General features: G+C 32.9%; 1 long non-coding RNA gene across 2 annotated transcripts in view; it reads left to right on the forward strand.

Annotated features, from left to right (window-relative positions):
* Positions 1-21,326, forward strand: part of LOC112907835 (uncharacterized) — a 299,234-nt gene that overhangs the window by 42,971 nt on the left and 234,937 nt on the right. For both annotated transcript variants that reach the window (XR_012002151.1, XR_003232825.2), the window contains exon 4: positions 1,326-1,426. This is a non-coding gene — a long non-coding RNA (uncharacterized lncRNA). The remainder of the gene's footprint in view (positions 1-1,325; positions 1,427-21,326) is intronic.

Genomic DNA, 21,326 nt, shown 5'->3' on the forward strand with positions numbered 1-21,326 from the left:
TTTAGTTTCCAACAAAATTGCTATGTCTTGTAGTACTGGGGGGGGGGGGGGCTGGAGTAAATTCAGTAAGTTATTGGTAGCTGTTGTTTATCAAATTGCAAAAGTTCCCCTACAGTCCCAAACCTTTGGCTTGCTGCAAGCTACATTATCTTAGCTGGAAGTAGAATCTTAAAGCAGAGGTTTCTCAAAGCTTAGAGAAGTAATCGTGTAGAAGTGACATGGAAGTGAGGAAGACACTGATGCATTATCTGATCCTGAAGAATGTGAAGTGTTGGAGGAGTAGTCTCAAAAAGAGTGTCACAAAGGAAAACTGAGTGTCAGTTAATGCAATGATAAAGAAGGAATAGTTTGCAATCATTGTAGAGAACTCTATAAAATGGAACCCAATACAACAGTAAAACACATTTAACTGTTTTTGCCTCACTGCTTTGTTTCATTAGGCTTGTTATTTCCATGGTTTTAGGTTATCCCTGGTACGGTTTATATTCTTGCCATTAGACCTAGATCTATTTGTTTAGTTATAAGCCAAACCATGTATTGCACAGTTTAGATCCAGTCATGTTCTTCATCAGAAGTTCTGAATGCTGTCCTTTTCAAGTAGATTATGTTCAATGGAAATAATTCACTGTTTGAAGACACAGGAAAAAAATTTAATATTTATGCTGTTTATAGGTGAGAATGAATGATTTCCAATAGGGATTTTGGATTTTCAAATAATAGTCTCCATTATTATAAACCAAACCTACTTAAAACACATAGATATTTTTAAATAGTTTTAGTATACTACTGTTTTAAGGATTCAGGCTAATGCAAATCTCAATACGATGTTTACATGATTTTTTTAAGTGAAGGCCATAAAATGAATTAATTACACATGGATATAGGCTAATTTTCACACGTATTGTGTATATTTTTGATAATATAATATGTCACTTCAGAGTTTTGTGGATTTAGGTTGGCAAGATTATATTCCATTTCATACTGTCTTAAACAAACAAGAAATGTGTTATTTTACACAACTTAAAGTAGAAGATGGTATGATCAATTATGTCATTAAAGTCCCAAGGTCTTTCCATCTGTCCATTTTGGCAACTGCAATAGAAACTCCATCACAAGATATATATCCCCCTGTGTTTGCAACAATACTACTCAAAAAATCTAGGCATTTCCTACCGAATTAACAGTGTTCAGAGGCAGACATTTCCAATGTTTCCCTTTTAAGACTGAATAAGTTTTTCCTAGAAATACACTAACATTACTAACCAGAATTTTATTTATTATATTTATTTATTTTTACTAACCAGAATTTTATTCTTCATTTCTAGCTATTCCAGTCACTGATGGGGAACTCCATGATCACTTTGGGTCAGAAATCTCCCATGAGGTTAAGGATAGAACTGGTCAACTTGAAAGCAAATGGTCAAAGGTAAGGAGTGAAGTGTGGGCCACTCTATTAAAGTAAAATGTCTTTCTTTTTTAAAGAAAGATTTATATATTTGAGAGAGAGAGAGAGAAAGATAAAGAGAGAGAGAATGCACATGAATAAGCACAAATATGGAGCGGGGTAGAGGAAGAGGAAGAGAGAGAAAAAGTCCTAAGTAGATTCTGTGCTGAGTGTGGAGCCCACTGAAGGGCATAGAGCCTGTCAGGGGGCTCAATCTCATGACCCTGAGAACAAGACCTGAGCCAAAAGCAAGAGGTGGATACTTAATGAACTGTGCCACCCAGGTGCCCCTAAAGCTAGATTTTTGATAGGGAGGATGAAAACGAGGGAGTTGGTGAATGCTGATAGTTACATGCAATGATCCATAAATGACCATTATTTTATATCATCTATTGTTCTAAATATTTTTACCTGTTCTTTATTTACATTTATTTTATAATACCCTCTAGATTATTTTACAGATTAGTAAGGGAGTGAAATACAGAAAATGCATTTTACAGGTAACTTGATCTTTTCTCAAACCCTTAATAGTGCAACTGGGAACCTTATCTGTCTTCACTCCTATTACTGCTTGATTTTCTGTTCACTTTCCTGTATGCTTCTTGAAAAGAAATAGGCATCATTCACAGAAGCTTTTCAGTATTATTCCTGTACCACTGTAGATGCCTGAACTTTTTTCTCATGATAATTTCTCTGTATTCCTGAGTAAAAGAAAGCCAGCTACCATCATTTGAGCTAGAATTTGTGGGAACATTTTCTCACATCAGCTATTCACTGAAAACCTAAGCAGCTGGACTCAAATGAAACAAATAAAGATAATTTATGTTTTATGCAGTTTCTTATTTTATTGACATTAATACACTCTTATAAAAATATTTTCCTCAGAAATGAAATGGTTTGGGAAAATTATGGTTTCATAATTTTTCTAGTTGTAGCTTGCTTTAATGACTATATGAATTTGTGAGGAGTTGTATGTATGGTCACTTTGGCCCTGAATCACTTAAAATGTATTTGTATACTTTACAGATGTAAGAAACAAATAATGTTTGAGATGTATATAAACTACCGTTATTTATTTTGTTCTGAAATTTCCAGTTTCTTTCTTTTATTTTCTTAGGGAAAATTTTTATTTCCTTTTAAACCATGGCAACAGATTATATATAGATTTATCGTAGAAATGACCTGATATTTTAATTACATCCTTTTTTTTTTCTTTAAAGAGAGAGATAGCAGGATGAGGAAGCAGAGAGAGAGGGAGAGAGAGAATCTTAAGCAGGCTCTGTGCCCAGCACAGAGCCCAATTTCGGGCTGGATCTCATGATACAGAAATCATAACCTGAGCAAAAATCAAGAGTCAGACACTTCACTTACCCGACTGAGCCACCCAGGTGTCCCCATAGATTTTTTCTTTGTGATAAAAACTTTTAAGATCTACTGTCTGAGTGACTTTCAAATATGTAATACAACATTATTAACCGTAGGCAGACATCATTCTTTACATCACACTCCCATGACTTTTTCATTTTGTAAGTGGAAATTTATTCCTTTTGAGCCTCTTCACCCTCCTGCCTCTGGCAATAGCTAATCTGTTCTCTGTATCTATAAACTGCTTGATGTGTTTTGGTTTTGTATTTGTGTGGGGTTTTGTTTTGTATTTGTGTGGGGTTTTTAGAATTTACATATAAGTGACATTATATGTTATTTATCTGTCTCTGTTATTATTTCACTTAGCATAATGCTTTCAAGTGTCTTTTTAAAAAAAGATTTAATTTATTCACGAGAGACACACAGAGAGGGGCAGAACCATAGGCAGAGTAAGGAGAAGCAGGCTCCATGCAGGGAGCCCAATGTGGGACTCAATCTCAGATCTTTGGGATCATGCCCTGAGCCGAAGGCAGATTGAGCCATCCAAACATCCCATACTTTCAAGTTTAAATAAAAAATTGGCACTATATATATGTTGTACGTGTGTGTATACACATGTATGTATATGGGTGTGTGTGTGCATCTATATATATGTGTGTGTATGTGTGTGTGTGTGTGTGTGTGTGTGTGTGTGTATATATTTCTTTATCCTTTCATCCGCCAATGGAGATTTAGGTTTTGTCATGCCTTGGAAATTGTAAATAATGAGCCCAAGGATAAACATATATTTTTAAATTAGTGTTTTTGTTTTCTTTGGATAGATCCCTAGTATTGGAATTGCTGGATCATATGCAGTTCTGCTTTTAACTTTTTGAGGATAAAAAATTGTTTCAGGATGTTGTTTTCCATATTGGCTGTTCCGATTTACATACTCAACAGTGCATGATGGTTCCCTTTTCCCCACAACCTCACAAACACGTGTTTAACTTTTTCGCAAGACCCATTCTAACAGGTGTGAGGTGATATCTCATTGTGGTTTTAATTTGCATTTCCCTGATGATTAGTGATGCTGAGCACCTTTTCATGTACCTGTTGTCCATCTGTATATCTTCTTTGGAAAATTAACCATTCAGATCTTTTGCTTGTTGTTTGTTTGGTTTTTGCTATTGAGTTGTATATATTTTTTTATATATTTTGGGTTAATCCCTCATCAGATATATGATTTGCAAATATTTTCTCCCATTCAGTAGGTTGCCTTTTCATTTTGTTAAGGTTTCCTTTGATTGGTAGAAGACTTTAGTTTGATGTAGTCCCACTTATTTAGTGTTTTTGCTATCTTTGCTTTTGGAGTCAAATCCAAAAACTCATTGCTAAGACTTATGACAAGGAGCTTACTGCCTATGTTTTTTCCTAGGAGCTTTATGGTTTGAGGTCAAATTTATTTTTAAAATGATATGAACATGTTTGATTTTTTGTTTTAATTCTTTATTTTTTCCCTTTTTACTTGCACCATATACTTTCCCTAAAAGAATATTTAGAAAAAAATTCGGTAGTTCTCCCTTTCCTACTAGACTATAAGATTAATGAAGGTAAGAAACCTGTGAGTCTTGATTATTGGAGGTGTCCCCAGGCATAGGCACTTAACAGAAATGTGAAATAAATGTTTGCTAAGGCTAAAAGCTACAAAAACATTGTTGCTTTGCTCCACAAATATTTTTAATGTGGTCATATGCTTGCCAATTATGTTGTACCAATTGTTCTTACTCACTTCTTTGTATTTATTTATTTTAAAAATGTTTATGTTTTAAAATCATATCTAACAAGTTAGATCATTTTTTGAAAAATCAATTTAAAGTACAATATTTTTATTTTGGATTTTATTTTCAATATTTTTATTATTATTTAGAAAGTGAAACCCACTTTTAGTTAGTTTTTGGAGAGATTTACCTAGCTGACCTAAGCAACATCCTTCCCACAAAAGGCTTAAAACAATGCATCTATTTTGTCTTTGGGTGAGAGTGTGTGTGTGTTTACAGTAAGTGTGTGTGTGTGTAGTCCATGAAGTAACAAGATGTATAAATTTCCCATGATGGTGCTGACACAGATGAAGTAATCTCCCATGAATAAGTTCAAGTATTTCACAGCTGGTATAGCTACTGTTATTTTTTGAAAGTACGATGACTATATTAACTCTTGGGAACGTATATAATCTATTTAAGATAAGTGCTTAGGTTTTGTTGACAACTCATTTGAATTTATAGCAAATGATTTGTATTGCACTTCTATTAGTGTAAAAATTGATTGCAAGTAGCTCAATTAATTTAATGAGAAAAACTGAAATGAATACATTCTGTGACAGATATCAACTTCCAAATAATCTAGCAAGGCCTGGCATCCTATAATATTCAGTCTATCCAAATTGGCAGGAAAGCCTTTTGGAAAGAAACAAAATCAGTACCTTTGTGTTATCCTGAAATTGCCTGAGGGCCTACTGTCTCCACAGCCAACTTCTCTTGGCTGAAGGGACACTTTTACATAGGGAATGTAAAAATTGGTCACTGAATGGTTAGACATGCAGAAATTATATGTGTGGTGAAGAAGAAAAGGGATTTGTCAGAAATAAATGTTAGAGAGTAGTAAAAATACTCTTTATAAAAGACATTTTAAGATATATTTCCCATTAGAAATAGAGGGGAAAAGCTTGTGATGCTACTCACAATAAAACAATTTTCTCAAATATCTCTAGACCTTGTTACTCTGAAATGGAGTGTGTACCTTTGGGATGTGAAGATTATTTTTGTTGGAAATGTGACAAATTGAAGGAGTGCTGGTTGGTGTGATCAAGTAGAGCACCCACAATGCAGTGAAGTGGGAAGCTTTGAAAACATTAAGTCTGATCTAAGGGTATGGAAAATCCTTACCAAATCAAACACATAGAGGCTGCAGTTTTCTCATGCTTATTAACTAAACTGGATGATTTTTTTTTTGGTATTTTGCAAAGAATGATAAAAATATTTCATTCAGATATTATAAATAAATTATACATCATTATCATTTATAATTATTTTTAGAGCCAAAATCATAGTGATCGGTCCTTTTGTTTACAATTTACAGTGCCTACTTGTTACTGAGAGATGGACAAATATGGGCTCAAATTCTGGCACACAGATTCTCCTTTAAACTGTTTTATTCTCAAGGCCTATCTTAGACATAAAATTCTGTACCATGTTTGTAATGTATAAAATCATTATAACATTAAGAAAAAATTAATCACATGCTACTGTATCATTTAGTAAAGATATACTGGTTAAGAGAAACACTGAACTCCAAGGGCTGTGTGTCAAAACTCAAACATTTTATCATTTCCTTATTTATAAAATTCATTCTATTTCCCAAGGATGGATCAGATCAATTGGTCCTCTAATCTTGTAATTGACTTGCTTGATTAACTTGAGATTCAACTAATTTTACTAAAATGGAACTCTGGTGCTTCAGGGAGAGGCATGTAAATCATAGAAGTCTCATTGAATCTACATTTTTACGTGATTTCGTTCATCAGAATTCAGACTTCAAGAATGCTTATACAGGTATTCTTTTCCAGTTCTTCAGCATTCTCACTAAAGATGGCCTCTCAAATGCCAGCTTATGAGAAGGACTGTGAACAGGGCTTTGCTAATTTTTCATACTCAGTGCTGAAGCACATAGCTTATATCCTTTTCAGAAAAAAAACAAGGGGAAGAGACTGAGCCAACTTGAACTATTCTTAACTGTTCAAGTTGGGCCTAATCGCCTTTCAGGTACACAGGTTTTTTTCTTAGAATTCCCAATGGCTAATGAAAGAGAAACAGGGCACTCAAGTGGATCCATCAGTTAAGCCTTGGACCCTTGATTTTGGCTCGGGTTATCTGAAGATCCAGTGCCCCGTGTCAGGCTCCGTGCTCAGCATGGAGTCTGCTGAGCATTCTCCCTTTGCTTCTCCCACCTGCTCATGTCACTCACTCTCTTTTGCTCTTGCTCAAATAAATAAATAATATCTTTTTTTTTTTTTTTAAGGAGACACAAATAAGCAAAATAAACCTATGGTGTTGTTATTCATCTCGATTAATTTAAAACAAATGATTTTATGTTTGTATAATTTTACTTTATTATTTTCATAATCTCATTTGTATTATGTTACATATGTTTTAAATTTTTACTTAATACTTAAAATCATTCATATGCTCTTATTTTCCATACATAATTATTAAATGCCTTGTTGTAAGCCAGCATTTCTTAAATTTCAACAGGAAATTTAACTAGGAAAGCTTGGAACAACACACTTTGATTACTCAATCACTTTCCTAGAGGTTCTGATTTAGTAGAGCTGGGGTAGTGCCCAAGAATTTTCATTTTTAACAAGTTCCAGTTGATGCTAATCTTGCTGGTCTCGAGAATCACTGGTCTAGGCATGTGGTAAAGGGAGCATAATTTTAACATACTTTATGCATCTTTTATCAACATACACTACTGGACAAATTACATTTATAAACTCAATGGAGTCTTTTACATGAATATATTGTAGTTCATTCATTGGATGAATCACAGCACAACCAGTCAACAATTGTTTCCTGTTCTTGTCCTCTAAGATTAGTGCTATAATAAACATTCTATTCTATATATGTCCTTAGGAATTGACATTTTATTCCCATGCTATCATTGCTCAGAAGTGAAATGGCTCTGTTTTTAGGGTTTAAGAATTTTAAATTTTAATAGGTATTTTTCTGATAGTCTTAAAGAAACTTTGACACTTTACATTTCTATCAGTGATGTACAAAATTCATCTGCATTTCAAACAAATGGTTACATATCTATTTAAAATTTTTGCCAGTCTGATAGACATAAATTGCTAATTCACTTTTAATATGTATGTCCCTATTAGTTGAACATATTCATAAATTTAATCATTTGAATTTTGTTCTTCTATCCATAGTATGTTTTCATCTATTGAAGGCTTTTGCTGTACTCAACTACTATAGAAATTACTTTTTCTCTTACCTATATTAAAAATACTTTCCAGATGCAGAAATTGTATATTAACATTATTTTCCACAGCTATTCATATTTTAAAAGAACATTTACATATATTCATTTTGTATCTTCTTTGTCATCTAGAAGTAAGGTATTCATCCTTATGTAATACATTTAGTCCTTTAAATTAACATGCAAGATTCTTATTCCAGTTTTGGCATCTAATTTGTTAATTAAATTTGAATATAATTTTCTATGTGACATAAGATAGAAATATTCAGTTATTTGTTCCTATAGTTATTGAGTAACAATATCATTAAGTAATAGTGTCCTTTTCCCAGTGTTTCATTTACTATGCTTTTGCCATTATCAAAGAGATTAAAGTGATCTTTTAGGATATATTGACAAAGTGACTCTCACTGTTATATTTATTACGTTAAAAGCTGTTTGGTGGGTTAAAATCTTGAATTCAATATTTACTTTATCTAATTCTAAGAAACTATTGTAATTCAAATGAAATTCTTATTAACATTGTTTACTCACCTGATTGATGTTCTTAAATTTAGATTTTTTCCCATCCAAAAACATGATGTGTCTTTACATTTATTCAGACACTCTGCTGTATCTCTTAATTTTATTCTTCATACAGATCCCTGTAAATTTGTTAAATTAGTACCTGAGTATTTTGGTTGCTATTGAAAATGGAGTATTTTCTATTGTCATTTTTGCGTTTTTTTGCTAGAATGTTAAAAAAAATTGATCTTTTAAAAACATTTATCTTAGAGCCAGATATTTGATGCAATTTTTTATTAATGCTTAAGTTATCATTGTTTTCTTGTTTAAGATATGTGCTTTTTGTTAAAATTAGTGAATTGGTTTGTGTATTACATGTTTTTCTTAGTGTAAGTAGAGTTTCATCAGGTGGCTTTTAATAATCTATTCGTACTGAACATAGCAAAATTATTTTTAAAAACTAAAAACAGCTGGACAGTATGATTTTTGAAAATTTGACAAATAGTATCATCAGACAACTTTGTGGTGGCAAGTAATACCTTATAAAATGACCCAAATGAAAAGCAATGTGTGTTGATGTGGAAGAGACACATAATCACATGATTATGATGGAATTTGGGGGAGGAAAGAATCACAACAAAAAGCAGTACAGAGTTTATTTCAGTTATATTGGCAATCATGACGACTATATACTTCAAAGTGTAAATCAAATGTTGCATTCATGAAGAAATTCAAAGTCTAAATCCAGTTACTTCTGGTTACAAAATAGGGGTGGGGGAAGAGGAGAGAGGTGATTTGTGTCCAATTTTTAAGACTCATGCACTTGGATTTAAAATGCAAAGTTATAGGCAATGTTACAGAAAACTATATTTGGTGTTTGTGTAGGTATGTGAGAGCGTTTGATTATATCTAGAGCACTGTCTGTAAAACATTTAAAATGAAGCAAAGAGCTCAAGAATGAGATTCACCCCCAAGTGATGTTCAGAGTCAAGGTTGTTTTTCTCATATTAGAAAGCCGTTTACTCCATGCTGTTTTTGAGAAGGTGTCTTTTCAAATGCTCAGTGATATAGTCCTGAGCATCAACAGCAGGAGGGAGAATTGGTTTTCTATCTTCAGTTTGGCCACATAGCCATTGAAACTACATGAAACTACAGGGTCAAGGATCATATCATCCAAAGGACTAAAGGGGAGTCTTTGTTTTTTTTCTTTCTCACCTCCCCCACCCCAAGGCAGGATGGAGTTTTCTCAGTTCAGTATTTGGATACAGAAATTTGGAAAGGAGAAACTCTGTCATGGAATGATAAATAGAACTATATTTATGACATAAACTAGAAATGATACCATTGTAATTTTGTACTATTAAAAGGGGAAAACTTTATATTAGAAAGTATGTGCAAAATACACTTACTGGAATATAAAAGGTTAATTTTTTGAATTATTAGACAAGTGTAGTTGATATATTTAAGTTTTAAAAAAAACTATACTTGATTCAAATGTACTTTCTCAATGAAATTTCCTTAAAACAATTCTTTATGTTATTTCTATTAAGACCTTCACTATTTTGGAAGTGTTCCAATATGACACTATAACATTTCAATATCCACCTTTTAAAATTCATCTAATCCTGGTAGAACACCTAATTATGCCAGGCATAATCCATAATCCTTTAATTGTGTTAACGGAACAAACAAGAACCCTGGCCCTTGTGAAGCTTACATTCTACTTGAGACATACAGTAAATAACTAAATTATACATTTTATGGTACATAACAAAGTGCTAAAAAATACAGGAAATAGAATGGGGGAGTAGATGAAATGTTACATAAGATGAGTAAAATGCTGGTATTTGAGCAAAGACTTGAAAGAAGTGAGGAAATTGGCATCTGGGTATCAGTGAGGAGGGTGGTACAAGTGGAGCTGGAGTGGGTACAAAAACTCCAAGCTGGGAGCATGTTTGACCGGTCCCAGGAAACGTAAGAAAACCATTATGGCTCTAACAGTGAGACATTGGAAGAGTGGTAAGAAATGCTATCAGAGGTAGTAGGGGGAAATATCAAGGCCTTGAAGTAGCTTTTATTTTGACTGAATTAGAGAGTTGGGGTGGTTGTATATAGAGGAGTGTTCCAATATAATTTTCTTAAGGATCCCTATGGCTGTGGTACTGAGGATAAACTATGGTGAGGGGAACCAGGGTTATGAAATGTGTTTGAATTGATACATTTTGAATATAGTCTCCATGACTTCCTGGTAGAAAGAATGCAAGGTTTGAGATAAGAGAGATCTTAAGATTGACTCAAACTTTGGACTAAACAAGTGAAAGAATTGATTGGTAATGGAGTCAGGAAAGATTGTAGATGGCTCAGATATGGGGGGAGGAGATGGAGAATTCAGTTTTATACAAGTTTCTGACACTATTTTCAACTGGAGAGGTATAGATCTATAATATGTATATAGTATATTACATGTATATGTAATATTTAATATATTAGATGGATATGTAACATATATATTCCTCAAGGAACAACAACTTAGGTATAGATATATACTTGGGAATTGTAAACAAAATTGGAAAAAAAAAAAAACAGACCTAGCATTAAGAATGGTACTAATGGATCAACATAGATCCCGTAAATAACTGTAATTTTTGTGTAACCTTAATCAGAGTATTGCAGTTCCCTGATCGAAACTACCGCATTTGTAAAGCTTCTATGATAGCTATTCTCTGGTTTAATTCCAAAAATAAGCATGTTAAAAATATCATGACTGATATTGGCAAATCATTCTATATAAAACAATTATGAATAAAACAATTTTTAAGCATTCAGCTTCTTACAACTATAAACACTCTTCTATTTATAAAATCTCTTATTTAAACTTCATTTCAGAAAACTTAATACAATATAACTTTACTATCAATTAATGAACTCTTTTACTGTGGAGAATACAAATGACAAATATAAATGTCAACAGGATGGATTCAAGGAAAATCTTCCTATAAACTTTTTGCCCTACTGCTGGTCCTGGGTTAGAACCATATTCTAATAAGTTTTATCAGTGACATGGATCACCACAATCAGTACTTTAATTCTTATGTACTCTGTGAATTTTATGACAGTGACAGTTATTTTATCTGAATAATTTGTGGACAATCATTGGTGAATGATCTGAGCTCAGTAAATTCTTGAATAAAGTGGTCCTCATTCCTCTACTCTCTGAGCTCATATTTGAAATTTGACAACATTTAAACTTGAAAATAAATTTTAAGTATATAAACATTTTGCAGTAGGAATGAATATTCATTAAGGAGTTTACCTATAAATGCTATGAATAGCCCCATTGTTTTCATTATTAGTTTAAAAATACAAAAAAATTCTAAAACAATGATTAAAACACCAATAAGGCATATAAGTGTTTAATACATTCATACAGATGATTCTATTTTGTAAGTAAAAGGTCATACATATCTAGAAATGTTCAGCTATCAAAATAAGGAATCTGATAAAGACAAACTATAGATATCACAGGCTTTGCTTTTTTTCAGTAATACTCAATTTGGAATTTGTTTTATAGTCTGTTTTGGACAACAAATGACTTCACTTGACTAACACGTGTAGTTTAATATAAAACATAAGGTCATGAAAATGTGACCCTACATTTGTAATCCTACAAATGATTAAATCCTACATAGCTTCTGTGGTTGAGTTGTAGATTGAATAGAATCTTTCATGGTGGATAAAGAGAAATGGAATATGATCACTTAGAGATTACTTCTGTGCAAGAGAAACTCAAAGCAAAACACAACAAAACAGTACACAATAACATTGGCAAGGGAGAATAATAACGTTATTATTCTTAGTAATGAAAGAGCAAGAGAAATCGGTCCAGTAATACATGCAGGAAAAGTTCACATGAGTTCGTTGTTTATAGTCTCCCTCACTTAAAAATCAATGAAAACATTGGGAAAGCCACAAATGTACCTTGTAATTGCAAAGCATTATGATGGTCTTATTTGCCCTAATGACAAAACTTAGAATATATACAAAATCTTTGAAATGTTTGTCTATAAATCTTCTATAGTGATCACTTATTTGGAAAATGTTTCAAATGGTACACATCAGTAATACTTCAAAATGAATACTAAAATTTAGAAATAAAATTATGAAAAACCTTCATAGCATCGATTAAAAAAAACCCCTATCATTTCACACAATAGTAATTGCCTACAATGTAAATTTTACTAGCCATTGAAAGTAAAATATTGAATGGAGAAAATCTTGCTTCAAAAGGCTTAACACTCTTAACTATAGAGAACAGAGGGTTGATTGGGGGGATGTGTTAAAAGGTTGTTGGGTAATAAGGGCACTTGTGATGAGCAATGGGTATTATCTGTAAGTGATGAATCATTAAATTCTATGTTAACTAAGTGAAATTTAAATAAAAACTTGAAACAAAACTAAAAGAAAAAAAAGGTTTAAAATTTTGCTTGATATTGGGCACGTTGAAAAGGGAATAGCAATTAACATTTGTTATACTAATTGCCTGTGATTGGAGTATAGTGTGCCTTCAGAGCAGTTAGGCAGTACCAGTTAATAGAATAGAATTAGTCATACACTGTATCAGTTTCCTATTGTGGCTGTAACAAATGGTCATTGATTGAGTGGCTTAAAACAACTTTTTTACTGTTCTACAGTTAAGAAGTCTAGAATGGGTTGCCTGGGTTGCATTCCTTCTGGAGGATCTAGGAGAGAATCTCCATCTTGCCTCCTCTGGTTTCTACCGGTTGCCTGTAATCCTTGACTCATGGCTTCTACTTCCAAAGCTAGTGGTGTAACCTTTTTCAATCCCCATCCACCATATTTATAGTTTTCTCTATGACTCATCCACCTACCTCATTAGGATTTTTGTGATTACACTAGGCCCACCTGAACAGTCCATGATGCTCTCCTCAAGATTTTTAACTGGATGATCAAAAATCCCTTTCACCATGTAAAATAATATTTTCCTGGGGATTAAGTCACAGGCATCTTTAGGGATCACCTTGCTTGCCTACTCAGGAAAGATCTTACTTTTCTCTTGTAAGTTACATATAAAAAGACCAATTTCTATTAGGCAAGAAAATATTTAAGAAATGATTCTGTGACATTTGATTATCTATTTAGAGAGAGATCCTCCATTTTGGTTTTCCCCTCACAAATTGATCAGATAAAGAATTCTATGAGAATTTTATAGTATTACATTACATGACTAACCACAGCGGCACTTTTTTAGGATAGCAATGGAAATTACAAAATTCTTCAGAAGGGATTTGGCAATTTGTATCAAAATTCAACTATGTATGCCCTCCTGGTAACTTCCTTTTTGTTTAAATATACAGTGTGATTCTCTTTATAAGAAAACTTTTATGTATAATGATAGTCATTCTAATGCCTAATTTAATGAAACATTATAGAAACAGTATAAAATTTATGATATCAGTAGTTTAAGTAAAATATTTAAATCCATTTGTAATATTTAAATCTCACAATGAGTTTCTACTGTTAATTGAACATACTTAAGTGGTATAATCAGAATAAAAGTTTCAAATAATAGAGAGTTAAATCATAGTTGATTTACATACATATTTATCTCCTTTGTCTACCAGTATCCCCAACAAAATGTAATAAAATATATTAATCTATTACACAGAAGTATACGATTGGTAGGAGTGCAGTAAAATTTCAATAAATGGAAGACAGGAAGAAGAAATGTGGTGACTAACTCAGGAGAGTAGAAGGACATAGAACTCAAGCACATTGATTTTAAACTGATCCTTATTTCTTTGGATGATTTCATTTTTGATTCAAAAATCTCCAGATGGTGGATGCCTGGATGGCTCAGAGGTTGAGCGTCTGCCCTCTGCTCAGGGCGTGAATCCAGGATCCAGGATCAAGTCCCACATTGGGCTTCTTGCAGGGGACCTGCTTCTCCTTTTCCCTGTGTCTCTGCCTCTCTCTCTTGATGTCTCTCATGAATAAGTAAATAATAATAATAAAAAAAAAAACTCCAGGTTGATCTCTGTTTTTTCATAGTTTAGGACGAAAAACTTAGGATTGCTGGAAAGGAGGAGAGAGGTCTAATATCCCATTTCCTAGGAGTTCTGCAGGCAGAGATGTTGCCCTGCCCTACCTACCACCAATCTTGGGCAGCCAAAAAAGTGACATAATTGCACTCTGCAGGTCACGCATTTTCTATTTTCTCCCTTAGCTATTATCAGTTTCTCACCCCCCCCAATCCACCTCTGCTTATTAGAACCCAGCACTTCCTTTTCATCTAAAGAAATTTGATACTCTTTTTCCCTAAAATTATAATGAATTCACTAAATGGATTTATCACATGGATCTTTGTAACATTTTTGTAAGATCCAATTCTTTTAAAAATCTCATTTTGCTTACTTCTGGGTTCCACACTTCTGGAAGTGAGTATATGCTTTTTTGTTCTTCCTCAATATACCATGTTTCTTCTGGTTAAATCTAAAACTATATATCTGCAGTTTAACAGTGTGGATACATTCATTGGGAATGTATTTCCTTGTTGTTTCATTTGATTTACTAAGCAATATTTCATATTTGACTATTTACAGCACATTTATCAACCAAAGCATTGTCACATGGATAAGATAGCCTATTGTGAAGGAATGTAGTCTCACGAGACAGATATCGAAATCTAATGTTGAATAAATAATCTAACTGAGGTATGTACAAATGTATATGGGCATGCAAAACAATCACCTTGAAAGGGAATTCACATAAAATAGGTCACTGAGTTGATCCTAGAAAAATTGAATGAATAACATCAGATTCAGAAAGCTTAACATTAGTACCAGAATAATTAGTATGTGCAAAATCAGACATAGATGGAAGAATCTTCTCAGGAAACATAATAGCTAAAAAAACCTTAATTAGTGTTTTGGAGACTTTAATAGTAGTTCTAAAAATATTTTGGGAAAGTTCTGGCTTTGAGTGTCACTTTCCTGCCCATCATTTAACCTCTCTGCTGTTCCTTGAGTATAGTTTTTTTTTTCCTTTTTTTTTTCTAGTTTCTATCTCTTCATTGCAACTCTAATAGCTCAAATTCAAGCTCACATGAGTGAGTACACTAATCACAAGAATGACTGAGTTTATGAGCATCCTACAAATCTCTTCACAAATTTCACTACTATAATTCAGTTGGACAGGTAGTTACTTGAGTAAAGGAAAATAAAGAGGCTGTGTCTAAAATTAGTTTATTAAATTAAAAAAAAAACACAGAGAAAGAAAAAATGTACTTTTCAGCAGTACTACTTTCAGAGTAAAAAGTGACTTCCATGCTCTGAAAATGTCAGTAAATTGTCTTTGCTCATGTAATTGAAAAATGACTGGATGTTTGTATGTTTGCACTTTTGCATGTTTCTCACCAAATCATACTTAGAATCCAAAAAAATGTGAAATTCATAGTGAAAGTTGAGGACAATATCATTAGCCTTTGGGATACACACTATCTAGTAGGTCATATTTTGCCTAACGCACATAATTTAAACTAAGTTCCATGTCCTAGTTGTCATATGGCTGGGTATTTTTGTTCCCCCCCCCCCCTTTTTTTTTTAAGTTACCTCAGGTGCAGAGGATTGGCTTAATTCTATTCATGGAACATTATACTCAGGGTTCTGTGCAAGGCCCACTTTTTTCTGTTCTACCACTATTTGTTTCTGTATTATCTGTTATGTCCTCAACATTATGCATTTTCCATTTAAAACAAAGTAAAGAGCAATTATGAAATGATAACTCAGTTGTGTACCTATTCAAATTGAAAAATTAAAGGATCTGATTTCCAAAGATCCTTATTTTTCTCTGAAATCTGTAGTGAATTAAAATCAGTTGAATAGTTTAATGAAAGGGAGCTGAAAATTAACGCCAATGTACTATGTCCTCTGTCAAAATAAACAAAATGATTGGGCCAGTTTCTTCTAGTACTATGCCAGGCAGGTATCGAAACTATAATTTTACAGAAAAAAAGGCACTGGAATTTGAATAATTTGCCAGTGGATTACATTAATGTATGAATCTAAAGTATCCAGTTACTATCCATTCTCCATGTCTCTGGAGAGACATGTTATTTGCTTTGAATTTTCCAGATGACTATTTAAATAATTGTGTCCTTTAAACTTTAGATCTTAAAAAAAATAATAAAACAAAAAATAAACTTTAGATCTTACCTTAACACCAAAATCAAAACCTGCTAGAACTTTGCTTGTTTATGCGTGGTTTATAAAGTACAAAATTCAAATTATGTACTGTTCTATTAAAAATCATTCTTTTAGAAAGTAGATTTCAATACAGACAATGGAGCAATTGCTTGCTTAAACAAGTATTGGTAATTACCCGAGGCTTATTCCTTTGTTACACCATGAAGAAATGCATAAATCCTAATGCCATCCAGTTACATAACATTTCGTGAACTGAATTAAAATAAGCATTTGTACTTTATTTAGCAAAGAGGATTTGCCACATAAGGAGGTTCAATTGAACTATTTCATATACATACTCACACACTCGTTTTCCTCAAGTGCAACCAGACTTCATAGTTGAGATTTAATCATCTTCTATGAAAAGTGAGAAACAATATGATCGGGAAAAACAGATTATTTGTAAATTGTTCTACCTTTGTTTGTAGAGCAGGAAGAAAATTTGGATATCAACTGGTTCAACTGTCTCCCTGTACAATTGTGGAAATGGGTTAAATGATCTGCTCAATGGTGTTATTTTATAAAATGAATCATTTCCTTATAAGACTCCTACTACCAGTTTGGATCTCTGGACTTTGGACTGTTTTTTTCATCATTGATTGATCTTAAATCTATAATAGGATTCTTAAAATATCATAAGGAAACTAGTGTAATAGGGTGTGCAGGATGGTTTGGAGAAGCATAAAGAGATTAATACAGAGATCATGGTAGATGAAGAAAGGACAATGGGAAAATGGAAATAAAAGATACTGAAGCCCAGGATGTGGTTAGCATGTTGGGAGTTAAGGATCTAGAAAGTCATAGACTTGCTTAAAGTTTTTTTCTTTCTTTTTTTTTTTTTTAGACTTTAAAGAAGACTGCTATGCTTGCAAAGGATATTTTAATGGGACTGACACTATCAAAACAAGAGCTTGAATAATGAGATCATTTGTGGACAGGGAACTGTAGGCTTATATGCTTCACACATATGAGAGAGAAATACTAGAAATAAAATCAGTACTTCCCAATAACTTCAAAACTTTACTGCCTTCAGTAAGCGACAAGATTATACAAAATTTTAAGATAAAAACCATGAAAAATGTCTCCTGATTTCAATAAGAATAATGTTGCACAAGGTGTGGAATGTACCCATACAGAAGGATCAGATTTACTGATATAGCAAATTATAGTATAAGTTTATAAATAACTGAATATTAAATGGCTTAGCTAGTCAACACATTTGTCATGCTTTTGAAATAAATGGCTGTGCTATTTATGGTTTAAAAATAGTAATTGTAGTACATCTTAATTTTAAGAAGATTGTTATGCTTTCCGTAAAAAAGCAAAAAAGAGACACCTCTTGTGAGCAAAAAGAGATGAAAATCCAAGGAAATTAAGAGGCCAGTACTAGTAATTTTCCAATCTGTAGTGAATGCAAGACAATCTTGTAGAAATAACTAAGTTTATTGGCTCAATAACAGTGGGAAGTAGACAAGCTTCCGTATTCCTTGAACATCAGTGAAGACTTCTTATGTTAACGTCTTTTAAACATTTGCATATAACCATTTGGTTAATTTGGAAAGTTAGGCAAAAGGTCTTAGAAGAAGAATCTTTAACTTCTAGATAGCAGGATTCAACCTGAAATGAAAAATAGTTAACTGCCCTTTGCTGTAAATAATCAAACACATGCTTGGCACTTTGTCTAGGATTCCTACTTGTCATTGACCAGTAGTATCAGGAATAGTAGACCATCTGCAAAATTCACCATATTAAATACTACAATTATATTATTCTAAAAACAATATACATAGAACTCTTAAACCTTTATATCACTTTGGAAAACTAAAACCTTGTACCACTTTGGAAAGTAGGAACTGGTCTTTGGCAGGAAGAACAAGGGCTTTTTCTTAATTAGAATTAGGCTCATAAATATTTTTTAATTAAAGTTTTATTTTATAATATATTTTGATTTAGAGAAAAGTTGAAAAGATAATACAGGGATGCCTGGGTGGCTCAGCAGTTGAGCATCTGCCTTTGGCTCAGGGCGTGATTCTGGATTCCCGGGACAGAGTCCCACATCGGGCTCCTTACACGGAGCCTGCTTCTCCTCCCTCTGCCTGTGTCTCTGCCTCTCTTTCTGTGTCTCTCATGAATAAATAAATAAATAAAATCTAAAAAAAAAAAAAAGAAAAGATAATACAGGAAGTATTTCCCCTCACTTAACTTCTTCTTTTTAACATTCTACACCTCATAGTACATTTGTCAAAACTAAGAAATTCCTACTTAGTATGTTACCATTAACTAACATCAGATTTTATTTGGAGTTTAACAACATTTTCATCAAGTTCTTTCTGTTCAAAGATCCAATTCACCATAACAGTTTCTCTGCCTTTACTTTCTGTAACCTTGGTAGGATTGGAAAGTAATGGCCAAATGTCCTACGGAATGTCCTCTAATCTGGGCTCCTGTGATGTTTTTCTCATGATTAGATTTAAGTTACGGATTTTTGGAAAGAATATTGGAGTTGAAATGCCCTAGTGCTCAATTTATATCAGAGATTAAATGATATCCACATACTGTAATTGGTGATATTAAGCTTCATCTTGGATAATATAATGTTGCCAGGTTTTTACACTGAAAAGTGTAACAATATTCCTTATATCTATTCTGTTCTTTGAAATAGAGCCTAGTTTGCCCAAGGGGTGAAAGGGGATTAAAATCCTACTTCTTAGAGGGGGAAGTACTACATGTTATTTGGAATCCTTCCGTAAAACAGATTACACAAATAGTTTTTAGAACAGCTCAGAATACAAATTTTATTCTGAATAATGTATTACAAATAATGAATATTAACATGTTTTTCACAATTACATTATGCCTTTTGTCAAAATATGAAATAATTTGTACAGTTAGGGTTGAATTTCCCCTATATTTATGTTTTCAAAATTCCTCCTTTCTATCATTGACTCAACCACCTTTAGGAAATGGTCCTATATGCAATGCTTCATGATTTATTACTATATAGTAGTCCTAAAAGAATCATGTTTTTCATGTAAACTTTTACATTTTTCTTTAATCTTGTAATCTTTTTATTCTTTACTATTGCTTTGAGATTTGTCCATATTTATGTCAATAGTTTATTTTGTCTGCTGTGTTTTATGTTTTGAATATGACCTTTTTCCCTTTAATTACTAATGGACTTTGGGTTGCTTTCCATTTTGAGGCCATTACAAACATTACTTAGTGAATAGGCTTATAAATTTCTCTTTGGGCATTTGGAGAAACTCATTACAGAGAAGCTGTTTTTCAACTGCAGCTGTATGTTAGAATTCCCTAAAGAGTTTATAAAAGAAAAAATATTTGCCTGGGCTGGACCCCAGATTCTTCCTTAAGTGGCAGATTCTGTGTATATGGCTGTGTATATCCGTATAACTCCCAAAAGTCCAATATATAGAAAGCAGTAAAATTATTATTCATAGATATATGTGGAAATAGACTTGTGTAGTATTTCTTTTAACTATATTAGATCTCTCTCAAAAGTGGTTGTACTACCACTATATGCAAGTTTTTTTTTTTTAAGATTTATTTATTTATTCATGAGAGACACAGAGAGAAAGAAAGGCAGACACATAGGCAGAGGGAGAAGCAGGCTCCCTGCAGGAAACCCAATGTGGGACTCGATCCCGGGACTGGGATCACACCCTGAGCCAAAGGCAGACACTCAACTGCTGAGCCACCCAGGCATCCCTAAAATTATTCTTAATAAAATCCAGTTTAAGGAATGAATCATAAGTGGTTTTCACTCAAGACAAATATTCAATATATGTGTTTGCTGAAAAGCTTTAAACATTCTGGTATCCCATGTTTCCAATACTTATTTCCATTACTTTATTCCTTATTTATCCCATCATAAAATTCATAAAGTAAGAGAGACTACAGTGAACTGGCAAGAATGATTTTTTGGCATCTATAGGGAAGAATAGGACTCATTTTTTTTTCCTGCCTTAATCACATAACATATGGTTTTAAATCTTTATCAAATTACCTGACTTGAAAATGGACTGATTTGCATGACTTTACTGAGGCATTGGTATAGCCCTGAGACAGCCAACTGGACCCGATCACCAAACCATAGAGATGAATGGCATTTTTGAAATTTTAGAAATCTGAGAAGTTTTGGTATTAATTTTTAAATGGTTAGAGAGGATTCCAACTCTGGTTCTGGACTTTTGTTGTTGGGAGTTTTTACTTCTTACCTTAAGTTATTATGAGCTATCTTCACTAACTCTCAAATTATGTAATAATCCTGTCCAGACATAGTGCTGACTGCAGCTTAGAAGCACAGGCCAGGAGAATACAGATGGCTAAGTGAGAGCACCAAAATTGTGTAAGAGCCTGAAGAAAGATCAGAGTATACTTTAAAAAAATAAGACAATACTAAACAAAAAGTTGCATAGCAATATCGCGTTTGGGAGTTTTCTTCATGCTTTCTTCAGTGACATTTTCTTTTAGTGATATTTTATTTAAACTAGTATTTTTCAGTATTCTAAATTTTAGGGTGTCACTTGCTATTTTCTTGAGCTAAAATAACACAAAAATATAGAGAAAGAAGTGACCAGGAGGCCAAAAATATAGAGAAAGAAGTGACCAAGAGGCCAAGACGAAAGTCTTTCTAACTTAACCTGAGAAGCGAACATACATTATTTCTATTGTATATGGTTGATCACATAGACCAATCCTGGAATGGTGTGAGGGAA

This window comes from Vulpes vulpes, chromosome 6 (assembly GCF_048418805.1).
Source record: "Vulpes vulpes isolate BD-2025 chromosome 6, VulVul3, whole genome shotgun sequence".
Taxonomy (NCBI): Eukaryota; Metazoa; Chordata; class Mammalia; order Carnivora; family Canidae; genus Vulpes; species Vulpes vulpes.